This window comes from Rhamphochromis sp. 'chilingali' (genome assembly GCF_963969265.1).
Source record: "Rhamphochromis sp. 'chilingali' genome assembly, chromosome: 17".
Taxonomy (NCBI): Eukaryota; Metazoa; Chordata; class Actinopteri; order Cichliformes; family Cichlidae; genus Rhamphochromis; species Rhamphochromis sp. 'chilingali'.
The window spans coordinates 33,592,593-33,612,479 of record NC_137944.1 but is presented as its reverse complement, the minus strand read 5'-3'; the positions used below and the strand labels follow the sequence as shown (position 1 = coordinate 33,612,479).

At 43.2% G+C, this 19,887-nt stretch overlaps 2 gene segments (V, D, J or C); both read left to right on the top strand.

The window, feature by feature from the left end:
• Positions 1-6,931: 6,931 nt before the first annotated feature.
• LOC308384487 (Ig kappa chain V region K-25-like) lies at positions 6,932-7,422 on the top strand. The segment is given in 2 exons: positions 6,932-6,983; positions 7,091-7,422.
• Positions 7,423-18,033: 10,611 nt separating this feature from the next.
• Positions 18,034-18,515, top strand: LOC308384486 (Ig kappa chain V region BS-5-like). The segment is given in 2 exons: positions 18,034-18,085; positions 18,193-18,515.
• Positions 18,516-19,887: the final 1,372 nt, after the last annotated feature.

The following is a 19,887-nucleotide window of genomic DNA, read 5'->3' as shown; positions in this document are numbered from 1 at the left end:
GACTGAGACAGGACTCTTCCAGACACTAAACCAAGGCACAATGTACATTTCAATTCAAATATGTTTATATTGTCTATCCTGTAAAATAGTCAGATATCTATTCATATTAATGTACAGAATTCACCTGCTTGCTGCTACCACTGCACATTCACCCAGTGTATATACTATATGTGTATATATATATATATATATATATATATATATATAAAAAAACACCCAGCACGCCCCTGCGGGCGGTTTATCCTTCAAGCTCGGGTCCTCTACCAGAGGCCTGGGAGCTTGAGGGTCCTGCGCAGTATCTTAGCTGTTCCCAGGACTGCGCTCTTCTGGACAGAGATCTCCGATGTTGTTCCTGGGATCTGCTGGAGCCACTCGCCTAGCTTGGGAGTCACCGCACCTAGTGCTCCGATTACCACGGGGACCACCGTTACCTTCACCCTCCACATCCTCTCGAGCTCTTCTCTGAGCCCTTGGTATTTCTCCAGCTTCTCGTGTTCCTTCTTCCTGATATTGCTGTCATTCGGAACCGCTACATCGATCACTACGGCCATCTTCTTCTGTTTGTCTACCACCACTATGTCCGGTTGGTTAGCCACCACCATTTTGTCCGTCTGTATCTGGAAGTCCCACAGGATCTTAGCTCGGTCATTCTCCACCACCCTTGGGGGCATCTCCCATTTTGACCTTGGGACTTCCAGGTTATACTCGGCACAGATGTTCCTGTACACTATGCCGGCCACTTGGTTATGGCGTTCCATGTATGCCTTGCCTGCTAGCATCTTGCACCCTGCTGTTATGTGCTGGATTGTCTCTGGGGCATCTTTACACAGCCTGCACCTGGGGTCTTGCCTGGTGTGATAGACCCCAGCCTCTATGGATCTTGTGCTCAGAGCTTGTTCTTGTGCTGCCATGATTAGTGCCTCTGTGCTGTCTTTCAGTCCAGCTTTGTCCAGCCACTGGTAGGATTTCTGGATATCAGCCACCTCCTCTATCTGCCGGTGGTACAAGGGGCCTGTCCTTCCATGATGGTTCCTCGTCTCCCTCCTCTTTCTTGGGTTTCTGCTGCCTGAGGTATTCACTGAGCACTCGGTCAGTTGGGGCCATCTTCCTAATGTATTCTTGGATGTTCGTTGTCTCATCCTGGACTGTGGTGCTGACACTCACCAGTCCCCGGCCCCCTTCCTTCCGCTTAGCGTACAGCCTCAGGGTGCTGGATTTGGGGTGAAACCCTCCATGCATGGTAAGGAGCTTTCTTGTCTTTATGTCAGTGGCTTCTATCTCCTCCTTTGGCCAGCCTATTACCCCAGCAGGGTACCTGATCACGGGCAGGGCGTACGTGTTGATGGCCCGGATCTTGTTCTTACCATTCAGCTGACTCCTCAGGACTTGCCTGACCCTCTGCAGGTACTTGGTGGTTGCAGCTTTTCTAGCGGCCTCTTCATGGTTCCCATTCGCCTGTGGGATCCCCAAGTACTTGTAACTGTCCTCTATGTCTGCAATGTTGCCTTCTGGTAGTTCAATCCCCTCAGTTCTGACTACCTTCCCTCTCTTTGTTACCATCCGACTACACTTCTCCAGTCCGAACGACATTCCAATGTCATTGCTGTATAGCCTGGTAGTGTGGATCAGTGAATCGATGTCTCGTTCACTCTTGGCATACAGCTTGATGTCATCCATGTACAGGAGGTGGCTGACAACTGCTCCGTTCTGTAGTCGGTATCCGTAGCCAGTCTTGTTAATGATCTCACTGAGGGGGTTCAGGCCTATGCAGAACAGCAGTGGGGACAGAGCATCTCCTTGGTAGATCCCGCACTTGATGGTGACTTGTGCTATGGGCTTGGAGTTGGCCTCTACTGTTGTACGCCACATCCCCATTGAGTTCCTGATGAAGGCTCTTAGGGTCCCATTGATCTTGTACAATTCTAGGCATTCCAGTATCCAGCTGTGGGGCATTGAGTCATAGGCCTTCTTGTAATCAATCCAGGCAGTGCACAGGTTGGTCAGTCTGGTCTTGCAGTCTCGGCTGATTGTTCTGTCTACCAGTAGCTGGTGTTTTGCGCCTCTGGTATTCTTGCCAATTCCTTTCTGTGTCCCGCTCATGTATTGACCCATGTGCCTGTTCATCTTAGCCGATATGATGCCTGACAGGAGCTTCCATGTAGTACTGAGGCAGGTTATTGGTCGGTAGTTGGAGGGGACCGGTCCCTTCTTGGGGTCCTTGGGGATCAGGACCGTCCGGCCTTCAGTTAGCCATTCCGGGTGTCTCTCATTAACTAGCAGCTGGTTCATTTGTGCTGCCAGACGCTCGTGGAGTGCAGTCAGCTTCTTCAGCCAGTAGGCGTGAACCATGTCGGGCCCTGGTGCTGTCCAACTCTTCATACTGGAGACCCTTTCTTGGATATCTGCCACTGTGATGGTTACTGGACCCTGTTCAGGGAGGTCGCTGTGGTCAGCCCTCAGATCCTCTAGCCACTGAGCATTGCCGTTATGGGTTGCATCCTTCTCCCATATGCTCTTCCAGTATTGCTCCGTCTCCAGCCTTGGTGGTGCTGTTCTCTTATTGTTCCCTTGCCACTGAGAGTACACCTTTGCTGGTTCTGTGGAGAACAGCTGGTTTATTCTCCTGCCTTCTATCTCTCTGGTGTACCTCCTCAAGCGGCTGGCCAAGGCTGTGAGTCTTTGCTTGGCAGTTTCCAAGGCCTCAGGTATGGACAGCTTGCTGTATTTCTTAGACACCTTATTTGTCGCACCTTTCTGCAACTCCGTTAGTTGGCTAACCTCCCTCCGTGCTACTTTGATCTTGCCCTCTAGCCTCCTTCTCCATGGATGGTACTGCCCCTTGTCGCTGTTCAACTTGTAGCCAAGCATCTCACTGATCACTGTTGCCGTATTGTAGATCAGCTTGTTAGTGTCGGTAATCGTGGTTGTAGGTATTGCCCGTAGTGCTGCATTAACATCATCTAGCAGACCTTCTGAGGGAACTTCACGTAATCTTGGTAACCGGCTACGCGGGATCCAGGTTTCAAGCTTGGCCATGATCCTATTTTTCAGGTCAGTTCCTCTCGCACTCAACGATCCTTCTCCTATCGCACTTGGGGCTATGTACCCAATCTCGGGTGGGGGTGATGATATCTCCCCCCTGACCTGGCGTCCTGACTCCTCCTTGCCGTAGCATTTGTGTTGTACCTCGTCAATCTCTAGCTGTGAGAGCAGTCCCTTCTTTCGAATGTTGGAACACTGAGCTACTAGTTGTTTCGCCGTCATTGTGGATGTTGGGTATCGAAGAATCCATAGGTCCCTCATCCTATTCATGTAGCCCCTTCCGCCGGGGTTACTTGCATAGTAGCATTCCAACAACGCCCTGTTTTCGTCTCTTGCCCACCGATGCCTTCTTGTTCCAGTAGCCCACTTTTCGTCAGGGTGCCCTGGTTCCTCAACACCTGACGCGGACCTTGTTGATCCGGGCGACGTCCGAGCCGGCATGCCTTCATATTTATCTGTCTCGCTCATGTCTGCGGTAGGCTTGCTTAGCATAGGGGGTCTAGCCTTAGGACCCTTACTGGATACAGACGCCCCAGGCAGGAATCGAACTTGCGATCCTCTGTTCCAAAGGCGTGTAGTCTAACCACTACGCTATCCAGCTGCGCTATATATATATATATATATATATACATTTCACTGTGTGTTATACTTGTATAACTATGCATGTGACAAATAATAAAGAACCTTGAACCTTGAACCTTGAACACTGGATGACTGACAGCTGTCCTGACAGCTGGACTCTCCTCTGCTGCTGCTTCACAGGTAAAGTCCAGAGAATCAAACTCCTCTCCTCTATCAACATCTGTCCCTCTGAAATGAAGCCCACAAAACCATGAAGCTGCTTTATGTTTTTGTCTCTGTGTCCTCAGAGTCCAGAGGACAGATCACAGTGACTCAGCCTGGAGCAGTGAGCTCTGCTGTGGGAGGATCTGTGAACATCAAGTGTAGGACCAGTCAGGATGTTTATGTTTGGAACAACAATCACCGTTTACACTGGTACCAACAGAAAGATGGAGGAGTTCCCAAACTGCTCATTCACTCTGCTAGCAGTTGAGTATCAGGGATTCCAGCTCGTTTTACAGGCAGTGGATCAAACTCTGACTTCACTCTGACCATCAGTGGAGTCCAGGCTGAAGATGCAGCAGTTTATTACTGTCAGAGTCAGCACTACATTAACAGCCAGTATGTGTTCACACAGTGAAAAACAGTCGTACAAAAACCTCCCTCAGTCAGACTGAACAGAAACTGAAGTGACTGCTGCAGCTGGAAGATACTGCAGAGACTGATACAGTTCACTGAGGACACACACACAAAATAAAGCCCTTCAACACAAATATGTGTCCCACTGCTATCTCATGCATGTTGTTTTCAACTTGCAAATATATAATTAACTAAAGAACAAACGTGGGCCAGTAACAGATACCAAGATGAATCTTAGTCATGACCTTTGATAACCGCAGTGGAACAAAGCCATGACATCTAATCAAGTGTCAGGGCTGTCGCCAGAGCGTGGAGTGAACCCAAAACAGACTCCGAGCTGTGGTGTGGACAATGACTTTATTTACAATGAGGTAGAAACACAACAGTAGTGAATAAAATGTGATCCGGGGCAAAAGAAGTGTAACATAAACTATTACCCACACAGTAAAATTGTTATGGCCCTGATCTGGCCCACACAATGTGCTTACACATGGCCCACATACCGCAAAGTATGACGGCCCTTTGGTGGCCCAGATCAGGTTTGCCAGACGTGGCCCACACATGGGCCAGCACAAGGCCAGCTGCAGATACAATGGTGGTCCTGTGCTGGCCCAGAAGAGTTTCAGCTCTGGCCCCAGATGTCAGCCTAATGTTTACCTTAATCAACCCATGTAATAACAACATGTGGCGGAACATAATAGTGCAACAATAACATGATGAAACTCTGTTCAGACCCTTACAAGTACGCATATTGAGACAGGCCCAATGTGAAGCAGCAAATGCTATACAGGGCTTCACAGTGCTTGCATGGCCTTCAGAATTCACTAATACTCTCCAAGTACTTTCACCAAAAAGGCTTTTACTATCCAGATAGCTTCTTTCTCCTTCCATCTGTATCTCTAGCGTAGCTGATTGGTACATGAAGGCACACACAGGTGTCCGAGCAGCGCACACAGATTGGGGGAGGGTCAGTCCTGCCTCCACACCATTTATCCACATATTGATTAAACTTATGTTTACATGCTTTTTATCAGCATTTATTATATTTAATTGCTTTTTATCAATATTTATTCCCATTGTGTAATGAGTATTTTAATCAAAAGAGTATCAATATTTATGCTTTTAATCCTGTTTTTAACACTGGGTTACAATTTCATTAGCAATAAATTTAATAACCCTCTATATTAACAGTTACACACTATATAGAACAACTTTATAGAATTATATTTGTTTGCAGATGTTAGCAGCTATCAGTGAATAGTTATCAGCTATTTTGAAACAAAACTGTAGAGAGACACGGCTCTCTGACTCTGAAACAAACAAACTCAACTACATAATTCTCCACTAGGCCTTTACTGAATCCAAATTCAGTTTCTGCTTGTTTGTGGGTCTCTCTTCATTCAGTTTAGTATTTAATAACAGGAATGCATGCTCTGTTGAGGTGAAAGAAGGTGACTTAAAAATGGAAGAATATCCTATTTCTTTGCCTGTGAAAGTCTTGGGTGGTTTTTAAAGTTTAGTATATTAGCTGATTAACGATTTCCTGAACCTTATGCTAACTTTGAACTGAAAATACTTCATCTTTTTAACTTATCTTTGAATAATGAGGAAACAAGTCTTATATGTCCATGAAATGGGTTGTAGTAGACAGTTGTTCAATTACTTTTGAGTGTCTGGCGAAAAAATCCTTGTGGGTAAAACCTACACACCTTTTCAATTCAAATACAATCAGAAAGTTAGACAACCGACTTTGTGATCTTGATTATATTAATGTGATTGATTATATTAATGTGATTGATCTGTTACTAAACAGCTGTCAGGGGTTGCTGTGTGGATGTGAAGAAGAGGGGATGCAAACGCAGCACTCGTGGTGAGGATTAAGGGAGTTTATTGCAATGGCAGGATGAACGCACGAGCAGAACAGGGAAGAAGACTGGCTGACTGGACTGAACTGAACTGAAAGGCAAACATGCAGAGTAGACAGCAGTGACAATATCAATGACAAGACAGTAAGTGAGTAGAAACTGAGGACTTAAACACACTGGCTGAATAATGACTGATTGGAGACTGGTGAGTGAACAGCTGAACATAATTGAAGTAACACACAGGGAAAGGCTGGCACAAAGAACAGGGAGTGAAAACAGAGAATAAACCAGACATGAAACAAACTGAAAATGCTGGGTCAACGACCCAGGAACCCTGACAACAGCATGTTGGAGTCAGTCCAGGAGAAAGTCACACCAAAAGTTTCAATGCCCCGAAGATATCATTCATCATGACTTTTATAGCAGTAGCTGAATGAATGTTTAATTCTGTTTTTAATCTGCTGCAGCAGTTTGTAGTTAAGGAGAACACTTAGAGATCCCGAATGAATAAATAACAGACTAAAAACAAAAATACTTGGACCTCGAAAGTGCATCCCAGATCAAAAAATTATAATTATACTATTTTACATTTTTCTTGAAACATGTTGGCCGATTGAAATGACACCTGTGAATTCACAATGTGATGACTGCTTATGAAGTCATGCTGGAGTCACTGTGAATATTTCCATAGAGAGGCACTTTGCATCAGCAGCACCATGCTCCAGTGCTCTGGGAGAGTTTATAGTCCTGAGAGTTGAACACTGGATGACTGACAGCTGTCCTTCATCACAACAGAAGCCACAGAAATCCTCCTCATCAAAAACATGACTTTGATCTGCGTCCTCATCTGGACTCTCCTCTGCTGCTGCTTCACAGGTAAAGTCCAGAGAATCAAACTCCTCTCCTCTATCAACATCTGTCCCTCTGAAATGAAGCCCACAAAACCATGAAGCTGCTTTATGTTTTTGTCTCTGTGTCCTCAGAGTCCAGAGGACAGATCACAGTGACTCAGCCTGGAGCAGTGAGCTCTGCTGTGGGAGCATCTGTGAGCATCAAGTGTAGGACCAGTCAGAATGTTTATGTTTATAGCAACTATCAGCGTTTAGCCTGGTACCAACAGAAAGATGGAGGAGTTCCTAAACGTCTCATTCACTCTGCTAGCACTCGAGAATCAGGGATTCCAGCTCGTTTTACAGGCAGTGGATCAAACTCTGACTTCACTCTGACCATCAGTGGAGTCCAGGCTGAAGATGCAGCAGTTTATTACTGTCAGAGTTATCACTGGCTGAACAGTCAAGATGTGTTCACACAGTGAAAAACAGTCGTACAAAAACCTCCCTCAGTCAGACTGAACAGAAACTGAAGTGACTGCTGCAGCTGGAAGATACTGCAGAGACTGATACAGTTCACTGAGGACACACACACACACACACACACACACACACACACACACACACACACACACATACACACACACACACACACACACAAGGTTTAAATTAAACTACTAACATCTGGTCATTAGTAAGTTTGACTTCATTAATAGAATTTCTTAGAATCAGTCATATTTCTCCTTTAATAAAATATAAAAACAAATAAATACAGACAAAGGATCTTTTAAGGTGGTCACACTCTTCAGTCTCTCTAAAACATCTACAGCAGGGTTCTCACAAAGTTAGTCAAAGTTTGGATCCATGAGGAAGAATAGGTGCTTAGTCCTGTTTGTGGATCACAGGATCAGCTCTTTACACTTTTGAAGACACTCGAGGGTGAATGGAGAGTTTGCCCAGCAGTTCAGTTCAGTGGACTTGCAGATATTTGACTGCGTCCCCTGGAGTGTCCTGTGGGGAAGAAGCTGGAAGTATGAGCTATCAGGCCTGTTGATGGGCTGCTCAGAGTTTTCCTCACATTACTGCAGACTCATTCCTGATAGGCTGAACCTTTTCACCAATTCTGTTCATAACCTTTATATAAATGATTTATAGATGTGAGTTGATGTTTGATGGTCTCAGCATTATATTTTAATATTTGTCATTTGTGTTCATTCTTTTTGTTCACTGACTGCTAAAAATCACAGATTCTGAAAAAGTGTTAGGGTTAAGATGAAAAGTTAGGGTTAGCTTTACTCTTCAGTGATGACTTAGACCACACGAGGTTACAGTGGAAGTAGTTTTTTAATTATTAATATATTAATGTCTTCATGTATCAAACAAACAGTCTGGAGTTTCTGATCATTTCAGTGGGCATCAGTGTGAGGTTGACTTCACTCTGACCAACAGCTGCACTCAAACAGAAACACTTTAGAAGTTAGCATTGATGCTACGGCTATCTTCCAGGACAGACTCCAGTCTGAGGAGAAGACCTTGTTGGTCAGACACGAGCATGACCTTCACCTGCTGCAGCTCCAACCACTGCTCAGAGAAGGACTGCCAGCTGTGGATTTCAGTAGAAGTTTCAACTCTGCTGATCTTTCATTTCCCACTCTGAGCTCAGTAACTATGGCAACAGACAGGCATCACTGCTGAACCATGGCAACAGAAGGTTTCAGTACTAAAGATAAAAACACAAACACTTACTTCACATTTGACATTGTTTAAAATAAATGCACAAATTCAAAGGTCAAAGGTCAATCACATAAAAAATACAATTAGATGAATTAGTCGACTTCATCTTTATCTCTCATCTTAATCCTTGAGCTCATTGGTTAATCTAATCAAAATATCAAGTTGTAAATAATGTAAATATTGTGATGTTCTCAGCTCTGAGCTGTAAACAGCTGCAGCTGACTGACTCTGTGTGTTTGCATATGTGTCCTGCCTCTCTGCTCACAGCTGTTAAGAGGCCAGTGCTGATCAGTGGCTGTCCAGGCCTTTCAGAGCCACTCACTGGTGACTCTGTAAATTAGTGAGAGTCTGTTTATATCTCCTTTTTTATTTCATCTTTTCCAAAGTCTTGATTTGACTGAAGAAAGCGAGGAACTGTGTCATCACTAGTCAAATACAGGTTACAGAAACTCATTCTGATCTTTTACTGTTTCTGTTAAACCCAACAGAGGAAGCCGTCACAGTCATACATGATGGAAACTACAACAAAGAAATTACTCATACCTGGGTGAAGCTGGTGGATGCAATTCATTGTTCTCTGTTATTCGTCACTTTTTATAAATAACCAAATTAACAAGAATTTGATGTAAAGTGAAACAGCACATGTGAGTGTCATAAATGTGTGTCAGAGACAGATGTGCTGATCTGCGGAAACATCCTTACTGAAACCTCAGGATGGTTTTCAGACAGAACAACAGTTAAATTGAAACACATGAAAATCACCATTTGAAGATTTTTTATTGTTTGTTTTTTTTAATCATTAGCAATACTACAAGCAGTAAAACATGAGATTTGAAATCAGAGTGAAACAGAGACAGAGAGAGAACAGACTGAGGGCAGCAGCAGAGTCTCAGTGAGTCAGGTCACAAATGTGAACACTGATCTCTGCTCAGTATCTTTGAGACCAGAGGTTGGGAGTCCTTGGTGGCCTCACAGGTCACAGAGCCCACCTTCATCCAGCGGTCTGCAGGGAGCCTCAGGGTGCTGCTCCAGCTGTAGAGGCCGTCATTCTGCAGCACACCAGGGCTCCTGCTCTCCTCCCCGTCACTGCTGCTTCTTCCATCCACCTTCCAGGACAGAGTCCAGTCTGAGGGGAAGCCCTTGTTGGCCAGACACATGACTGTAGCCTTCCCCTGTTTCAGCTCCTCACTGGAGGGACCCAGCACCTTCAGGGCGGGGCGGGTGTCATCTAGGAAACACCAATCAGATTAGAGGACAGGAACCACAAGTTGTTTGTCTCCGTTAAGAAGTTTCTGTCAGGTGTTTTTTCTGCTCCACCAGTCATTCACTCACACATTGTTTCACTTCCCTTTAAGAAACCTCTCATGCATATCAGCACAGAGAGAATCATCACACAGTTTGAGCTGAAATATGTTCAAACTACACTGGAAATAAAAGCAGATGTGGAAACAAGTTTTTCTTTAAAACCATGTAAAGTCTGAATCATAGACGATTAGATATCAATCATTAAGCATTTTCGATTCAAAGGCCCATCTGACACAATAACACTTTGGATTTTACACATTTTCTAATCCCCTTTTCAAATAAGAGTTATTATTTGGAAAGTTTAGAAACTAATCGATGGATAATGAAGTTTAATATTGGTTCCAGATAAAAATTTCATTTCTCTGTGACAGAAATGTAGACAAAAAAACCATCTGCTCTGAGTCACCTTCCATCATATAACAGCAGAATAACAAATGTTAAAATTGTCATAAAAAATTAAAAATTAATCTTTCAAGCTCTCTAAGACTAATTTTAAGATCCACCTTTTTCAAATTTCATAATAAAAGCAGTTTAATGAACTTACTTCCAAATTCCAGTCTGGTTCCTCCACCGAACGTGTACCACAGTGATACAAACTCATTGAGCCGCCGTACAAAAACCTCTGACTGTAGAGAGACACGGCTCTCTGACTCTGTCAGACTGAACTAAATCTACAAGCCCTCAAAATAAAACTTTACATGGAAACTAGAAATAATCATTCATACTGTGAACTACCCCACTCTCAATTATTCACTGTAATAACCTTTCACATATAAATTTCCAAATATGACTTTTGGAGCAAAAATATTAGTAAGAAAGCTAAACATTAACATTCAACATTTTCAATTAAGGAATAAAAATTAAAAGAAAAAATGAATAAATCAGCTTTATTTTTAACTTACTTCCAAATTCCAGTCTGGTTCCTCCACCGAACGTGAACCACAGTGATACAAACTCATTGAGCCGCCGTACAAAAACCTCTGACTGTGGAGAGACACGGCTCTCTGACTCTGAAACAAACAAACTCAACAAAATAATTCACTGTTTGTCCAACACACTTCATGCACAGACAGTCACAACAAAAAAAGTATTATGTCTTGCAGTTGCAAATTTTCATGTATCAGTACATAAAAAATAAATTGTTCTTAAATTAGATATTGAATTACCCTATTTTTCGGACCATAAGGTGCACCGAATTATAAGGCGCATTAAGCGAAATAAAACAGTCAGATGAGTTAAACTTTACTTACCTCATTCTTCTTGCTTACTTCACATCCGTACCATTGACTCATTAATGCTGAATGCTCTCGCAGCTGCTCTATTCCCATGTTGTTGCAGTATATTAAGGACTAACCTCGTATTGTGGATGGATTATCTCAGTTGTTCTGAAGTTAGGTCCATTTACAGCATCCTGCCATGCAATTGTATTTGTCCCTAACCTTCAGGAACCCTCGTGTTAACTTTTATTCAGTGGAAAAAAGTTAGCGTTCATCCTTCAGCTTCACTGTGTTTATGTTATGTTAAAATTAGTTGTTACACCTGGTAAAGCAGCAAAGTTGACCATTTTATTGAAGATGAAAGAATTTAGACAGTTTAAACTCTCACTGATGCCGCAGTGTTCGTTTGTAACCAGAGTTTGTAGCCAGAGTTTGTAACCAGATTACTCGACATGGCTCCTGACCAGAGATGGGCAGTAACGCGTTACTTGTAACGCGTTACTGTAATCTGATTACTTTTTTCAAGTAACGAGTAAAGTAAGGGATTACTATTGCAAAATCGGTAATTAGATTACCGTTACTTTCCCGTAGGAACGCTGCGTTACTAAAACCGTGATTTTTTTTGCGAGAATGTCTCATGACAGTGACGTAAGCAAGTGCGACGTTGGTGACAGCAGCTGTGTGCAGATCAACAATGGATAATATATTGAGTGCGGGAGAGAGTATGAGCGTGCAGCGTTTAAAGTGTGGAAGTACTGACCTTACTTTGAGTTTGATTCCATAAAAAGTGACAAAAACATTAGCGTCCATCGTGCGTGGGAAGAAAACTTCTTTTTACAGCGAAAAAAACCCCTAAACTTCCGAGCAAGCACCGAGTAGCTACGACGTGATGGGAAACTGACAGAGACACTCGCGCGGATTCTTCAACTGACCGCAGCACACCTGCACCAGGGTAACCCTCCGCCTAACCTGCTCCTGCTTTACAGGTGAAAATAGAGCAAAAGGACCGCTGAGTCTTTGACTTTATTTATTTTCTGCTGTGTTTTACTTGCATCTGTTTGAAAGAGTGAGTGAAAACACAAAAAATATTTTATTTTATGTGCTGGAATGTGTAGAAAATAGGTTTAAATGTTAAACTAATTTATTCAAGTCAGAGAATGTTGCATATAATTAAATGTTTTGCTTGATGCATAAAGTTAAAAGATTAAAACTGATAAAACAAGTTAAAAAAAGAGACTTTTCCATTTGATTACATTTTGTATGATGGATTATGTAGAAAAAGTAGAATTGGGCTGAAAGATCTATCACTTTATCACCTCTTCAGGTTGTAAATCGTGTTTTTAAAAAGTAACTAAGTAACTAAGTAACTAAGTAATTAATTACTTTTGAAAATAAGTAATCAGTAAAGTAACGGGATTACTTTTGGGGGGGAGTAATCAGTAATTAGTTACTGATTACTTTTTTCAAGTAACTTGACCAACACTGCTCCTGACTACAGTAGCCGTAATGCTCCGACAATCCATCAAGCAGTGCGGCTTCGTAGCTTACCAAAGTCATAGTAAAACATTTTTGAGCGCCGTGTAAATAAGCACAACCAGAATTCATACATAAGGTGCACCGGATTATAAGGCGCACTGTCGATTTTTGAGAAAATTTAAGGATTTTAAGTGCGCCTTATAGCCTGAAAAATACTGTAAGCTAACAGTGACATTTTGTCATTATTTCTTAACACAAATTAAACCAAAATGCATCAGTTTGTTAAACATTATGTATACAATTACTGCTTCTTGTCAGGAAGTGATCAGCTGATCAAGGCGGTTTTAAAAGAGAGACACCACCCACTTGTTTGCCGCTCAGACATCGTTCTCTTCATGTCAGGAGCTCCGAATCCTTGCCGACGTCAGTCTCCGCCTGCTTCAGCCACTGTGAGTGTTTTCCCTCTTGACTCTTTTTCTCATCCCGGCTCCGCTCGCTCTCCATCTGTAACGTCGGTTCCGAAGCTGCGTGCACTGATCGTTACTAGAGTAACTGCGTGCCTGCGTGCCTGTTCCAACACATCGCTAGCCTTCGCCGCGTTTCGGTCTAGCCAGCACACCACACTGGCACGCCGAATTACTGTGTTTAATTCGCGCGTTTCCCCCGATCGTGACACTTCTTGTCATGGTGAAATGGAAGTAAAGGACTCAGGTGCGAGACTTCTTGCAGAGTGACAGTGAATTTATTCACAGTGAAAAGGTGAGTCAATAGTTCGAGTCTGTAATCCAGAAAGAGCAGTGCAGTAATTATCCAAAACCGCTCCTATGACTTCTCCCCTCAGTGACAGTGCTGTAATAATCCAAAACCGCTCCTCGACTTCTCCAATCTGTGACAGTGCTGTAATAATCCAAAACCGCTCCTTGTGCCGGCTCCTCCTCCGATCTCTGAATCCCGGTTTAGTTCAACGTTCCAGCGTTGGTTGTGACTCGACTGCACCGTTAAATAGGGCTGCTTCAGATCAGTTGTAGCCGGCGAAATAATTACGTACAGGTGCGACGCTTCCAGCTCCGGACCCTCCCCTCCGGTCAGCTGCCATGCCGTGCCACCGCTTCCGGAGGTACATGTCTCCGCAGCAAAACACATGCACAAGATGGAGAGGAGAACACGACGCAGTACACACAAACACCCCCAAAAAATGGCAAGGTAATCGGTGAGGACCACCTAACCGTGACACTTCTAAAGGAATTGAGAAAGTAAGTAGCTGCCCAATGCTTTTATTCAAATGCATTTTGTATCACCAGCAAGTGTGAGCAGCTCAATAAACACAGAAGTTTGGGTTGTCTGATGATCTGGATCATTGCGGTGTTTCTTAACATAATCTAACAAGTAAAATATCAGAAGTTGTGTTTCTGAGTGAAAACATTCAAGACTTTCCAGGAGCAAACCTCCCAGAAATGTTCTGAAAGAAAGGTCAGACTGTGCAATTTTTACTATTGGTGTGCGGATCAATATTGAAATATCCATTCCTCTGATACCAGTTATTTATGTTCTAGAATAGATTCACTTATTAAAATATTGATATTTTAGTAATTTGTGGAAAATTGATAGTTTATCATTAACAGGAAAAAGAAACTATATCATTTGGATGTGTAACTTGCAAGAAAATACTTCCTCTTCCGACTTTCATAGTCATATGTGTCGCAGTGCGTGCGCACTCACAATAATTGCTCAGCGTAAACAGAGTCATGTGGGGACGTATTTTACGTCTTTTTTACGTATTTTACAGATGCAAAGAGACGGTACTTGCAGAAAATAGCGTGCATTGGAAATGTGGACCAGTATGAAATACGGCTGTGGAGTAGAAACCCTGAAGACCAATCGCTATTGACGTAGCTTGATATATTTTCGTACCTTGTCTGTGGAGTCAGCGTGTACAAGGTGAACCAGTTTCGCAATTATAAATCTCTGGAAGGACACATCTAAATCACCAAAGATTGGGTACAAGATTTGTGAGTATGTCGTCATTCAAAGGTAAGTCAGCTCGAGTACTGCGAGTAAAATGCGTTTGATTTTCCCCCAAACATTCGAATTAGTGCAAGCATAAATTCATTCATGAGGGGGAAATTAAAGTGAGAACATGTGGAGGCTGTTAGATTGATAACATAGTGAGTTCAGTGCATTGATAGACATTGTCCTGAAGGATTTGTTTATTCTTTATGGTTAAAGAAATTCCAATGATTTATTCATATTTATTATAAATAATTCTAATTATACATCTTGCTTCCGTGTTTGAGTCCTGTGTCACTAAAAATAGATTTTATTATAGTTTTATACATTGATTAATGACCTGCAGAATCTCCTTATCATATTAGGTGTCCATGATTGTCACTTAAAGTCAAACTTTATGCTTTCTCCATCTTGAAAGTGATTACATCCTTGCATTACATGCTTTAGGTTCATTTTCTGCAGGCGGGTTTCTGAAAACCCGCCTGCAGCGGTCCGTCGTGGTGAAGAGGGAGCTGAGTGTAAAAGCGAAGCTCTCAATTTACCGGTCGATCTACGTCCCTACCCTCACCTATGGCCACGAGCTGTGGGTAGTGACCGAAAGAACGAGATCGCGGATACAAGCGGCAGAAATGAGCTTCCTCCGAAGGGTGGCTGGCCTCTCCCTTAGAGATAGGGTGAGAAGTTCGGCCATCCGGGAGGGGCTCAGAGTAGAGCAGCTGCTGCTCCACATCAAAAGGAGCCAGCTGAGGTGGTTCGGGCATCTGACAAGGATGCCCCCTGGGCACCTCCTGGGTGAGGTGTTCCAGGCATGTCCCACCGGGAGGAGGCCCCGGGGCAGACCCAGGACACGCTGGAGAGATTATATCTCTCGGCTGGCCTGGGAACGCCTTGGTATTCCCCCGGATAAGCTGGAGGAGGTGGCTGGGGGAGAGGGAGGTCTGGGCCTCTTTGCTTAGGCTGCTGCCCCCGCGACCCGGCCCCGGATAAAGCGGATGAAGATGGATGGATGGATGGATGGGTTTCTGAAAGAGAACAGGAAGATTTAGAATATAACATGCAGCGTTCTATAGATGTACACATAAAAAAAAAGAAAAATTACATGTATGTGCTAACTTTCTAAACACTTTGTTACATTTATGATAAAGTAGAGGGTGGGCCATTTATATGGATACACCGTAATAACATGGGAATGGTTGGTGATATTAAAGTCCTGTTTGTGGCACATTAGTATATGTGAGGGGGCAAACTCCTCAAGATGGGTGGTGACCATGGTGGCCATTTAGAAGTCGGCCATCTTGGATACAACTTTTGTTTTTTCAATAGGAAGAGGGCCATGTGACACATCAAACTAATTGGTAATGTCACAAGAAAAACAATATGAACATATTTAGAACTTACCGGAATGAAAATGTCTGGAGCACACCTACGGATATTTGGAGATGGAAGAGAACTGCATATCAGCTCATCTCACAGCTGCTATCCAGGCTAGACGCCTTCTTTTGGTAACATCTGATACATGAGCTGCCTCATGTTGCTTCCAGGTGGGGAAAGAATGAAAAGATAAACCATTTTCAAGCTTATTCCCTTGCCGGTCGTGCGATCTAACATTACAACGACCTCACAGCAAGTACAAACCATAGCTGGTGTTATCCGAGTGCTTTCGCTCCTCTTTCGTTAGCGCTTTGTTTGGCCCAGAAACATGGTGCCTCAAACAAAAATCATGGCCACGCCCCTCTCGTGACAATTCCCTTATCCTGAATGAAAAGAAAAAGGCGATTGTGGTGCTTGGCAACCATATCCCTTGGGGCCTATCAGCTCATGCCTTTGGTTCCTTTGCCACGTCTTTCTCTGACTCAGTTAGTGACCTAGGTGTCCTGCTGGATAGCTCTTTCAAATTCAACAAACAAGTGTCTTCAGTAATCAAATCTAGCTTTTACCAACTGCACCTTATTGCTAAGGCTAAGCACTATGTCCCTCATAAAGATCTTGTAAAGCTCATTCATGCTTTTGTGACTTCTAGATTGGATTACTGTAACTCCCTCTACTTTGGTCTTCACTCCGCTCTCCTTCACAGACTTCAGCTTGTCCAGAATGCTGCGGCTCGCCTCCTGACTGGCACTAGAAAGCACGCCTCTATCACCCCAGTTCTTATTGAGTTGCACTGGTTATCCATAAAATATCGCATTGAATTTAAAATATTGTTGCTCACCTTTAAAATTATAAATAATTTAGCCCCTCGTTATCTTGTCGATCTTCTTAGTCTATATGTCCCTGGACGAGCCCTCGGGTCTTCAGCCCAATTACTCCTCCAGCCTAGATCTAGACTTAAATCTAGGGGTGACCGTGCTTTTGCCCTGGTTGCACCGAATCTGTGGAACAACCTTCCTTTCGCTATCCGTGCGTCAGACTCCGTTTTATCTTTTAAATCCCGTTTAAAAACTCATTTATTCAACAAAGCTTTTCCATCTCGTTAGCATCCCTGTTTTATATTTGGTTCAATTTCTTATTTATGTACTTTATCTTTTAGCTATATCTGTTCTTAGTAACTTTGTTCTTATATCCCCTTTTATTGCTGTATAATTAGTGCCCTTAACCTGATGACATATGTGGTACTTTGTTAATAGTCTTTTATTTAATCATATCTTAATTTTCCTGTTTTTATTGTAAAGCACTTTGGTGTACCGCTGGTCTTTTAAACGTGCTATACAAATAAAGTTGTATTGCATTGCATTATAAAACACTGGTACACTGGCCAGGTGTGCCACCCTGACCCCCATCTCCTTTTAAGGTAATGTCCATTGACCATTGTCTGCCCCTCACCCTCAGTAACTCTTGCTACTGTCCTGGGGGTGGGGGTTAAATGCCCCACTGCCCTGCACCCCAGTTCTTTGTTTCCCTTCCAGGACTATTTTCTATTTTGTATTCCTACATCCTACAACAAAATCCTACTACGACACCCACTAATAAACTGCATTCCCTATAACCTCAATACCTAATAAACAATCTATTATTTCTACAGCTCCTAAACCTGTGAAGAAATAAAGCTCCCCGCAGCTAAAAAATAGATCCTTATACTGCATCTTAGGGTTAGGTTTTTTAATCTGTTATCTGTGTATCAATGCCAGAGACAAGATTTTGATCCACTAAAACTCCAAATATGTTGGAAAACAACATCATCAGATCCACCCAACTCCCTGTGTGAGTCAGTCAGATGATTTCCATAGAGAGGCACTTTGCATCAGCAGCACCATGCTCCAGTGCTCTGGGAGAGTTTATAGTCCTGAGAGTTGAACACTGGATGACTGACAGCTGTCCTTCATCACAACAGAAGCCACAGAAATCCTCCTCATCAAAAACATGACTTTGATCTGCGTCCTCATCTGGACTCTCCTCTGCTGCTGCTTCACAGGTAAAGTCCAGAGAATCAAACTCCTCTCCTCTATCAACATCTGTCCCTCTGAAATGAAGCCCACAAAACCATGAAGCTGCTTTATGTTTTTGTCTCTGTATCCTCAGAGTCCAGAGGACAGATCACAGTGACTCAGCCTGGAGCAGTGAGCTCTGCTGTGGGAGGATCTGTGAGCATCAAGTGTCGGACCAGTCAGAATGTTTATAACTCCAACCGTTTAGCCTGGTACCAACAGAAAGATGGAGGAGTTCCTAAACTGCTCATTAAGTATGTTAGCACTCTAGAATCAGGGATTCCAGCTCGTTTTACAGGCAGTGGATCAAACTCTGACTTCACTCTGACCATCAGTGGAGTCCAGGCTGAAGATGCAGCAGTTTATTACTGTCAGAGTGCTCACTGGCTGAACAGTCAGTGGGTGTTCACACAGTGAAAAACAGTCGTACAAAAACCTCCCTCAGTCAGACTGAACAGAAACTGAAGTGACTGCTGCAGCTGGAAGATACTGCAGAGACTGATACAGTTCACTGAGGACACACACACACACACACACACACACACACACAGTAATGTTTATGTGGGTTTGACTCAAAACATCAGACTTGTGTCCATCCTGACGAGCTCGCACAGAAGAACATGTGAAACACAAAACAGTTGATACTGTGAGTCAGATCTGTGATGAAGAAACTCTCCTGTAAATATTCAAACTGGGAAGTAGTTATTAAATGAGAATATTTTAGTAAACTGCAGTACTGATATATGTATGTATGTAGATTGCTCAGCTACATTCTTGGTCACAGAAATATTTCACATGATTTGATCTGAAGATTTAAAGTTTAGTTCATCAAGTCTTTAACTTCATCTTTGTGACATAAATTATTCTGACATTTACACTTTTTAACCTGCACTGATGTTCTGAAAGAGACATTTTTAGTGTCTCCTATGTTGATAAAGAAAGTTTAGTTTTTCTTTGGGTTATTTTATCAATTCTGACTTTGAAGAAAACCAGGACGGGTCTCATCATGGGTCACATGCAGGTTACAATAATCTGTCACCATGTTTTCTACTTCTTCTACACCCAACAGCAAAGATCATCACAAAGTCCAACATGATGGAAAATAATGCAGCTGCAAAAGACTTTAAAACTATTTATAACAGGGAGCAGCTGTTGGCTGTTATTCTATTTTACTTATAGCTTTTGTTTTCTTTTTTTTAGTTGTTTTCATTTTTTTACATTTACACTCTGATGTGATACAGCACATGTGATTCTCTCAGTCAAAGTTACTGAAGCAGAGATTTTCAGTGTATGGAAGCATCACTGCTGAACCTGAAGGATGATTATCAGACAGAAGAGCAGCTGAATGGAAACACATGAAAACCACTATTTGAAGACCTCAGTTTTTATTTGAAGTATTAAAACCATCAACAGTGCCACAAGCATGAAAACATGAAAACTATCAAAGCAATACAGACACAGAGGGAGCAGACTGAGAGAAGCTGCAGACTAAAGCCAGTATCAGAGTCCCAGTGAGTCAGCTCAGGACTGGGAACACTGGTCTGTCATCAGAGTCTCTGAGAGTGGAGTGTGGGAGCCCTGGGTGGCCTCACAGGTCACAGAGCCCACCTTCTCCCACTGGTCTGCAGGGAGCCTCAGGGTGCTGCTCCAGCTGTAGTGGCTGTCATTCTGCAGCGCCCCGGGGCTCCTGATCTCCTCTCCACTGCTGCTTCTTCCATCCACCTTCCAGGACAGCCTCCAGTCTGAGGGGAAGCCCTTGTTGGCCACACACATGACTGTAGCCTTCCCC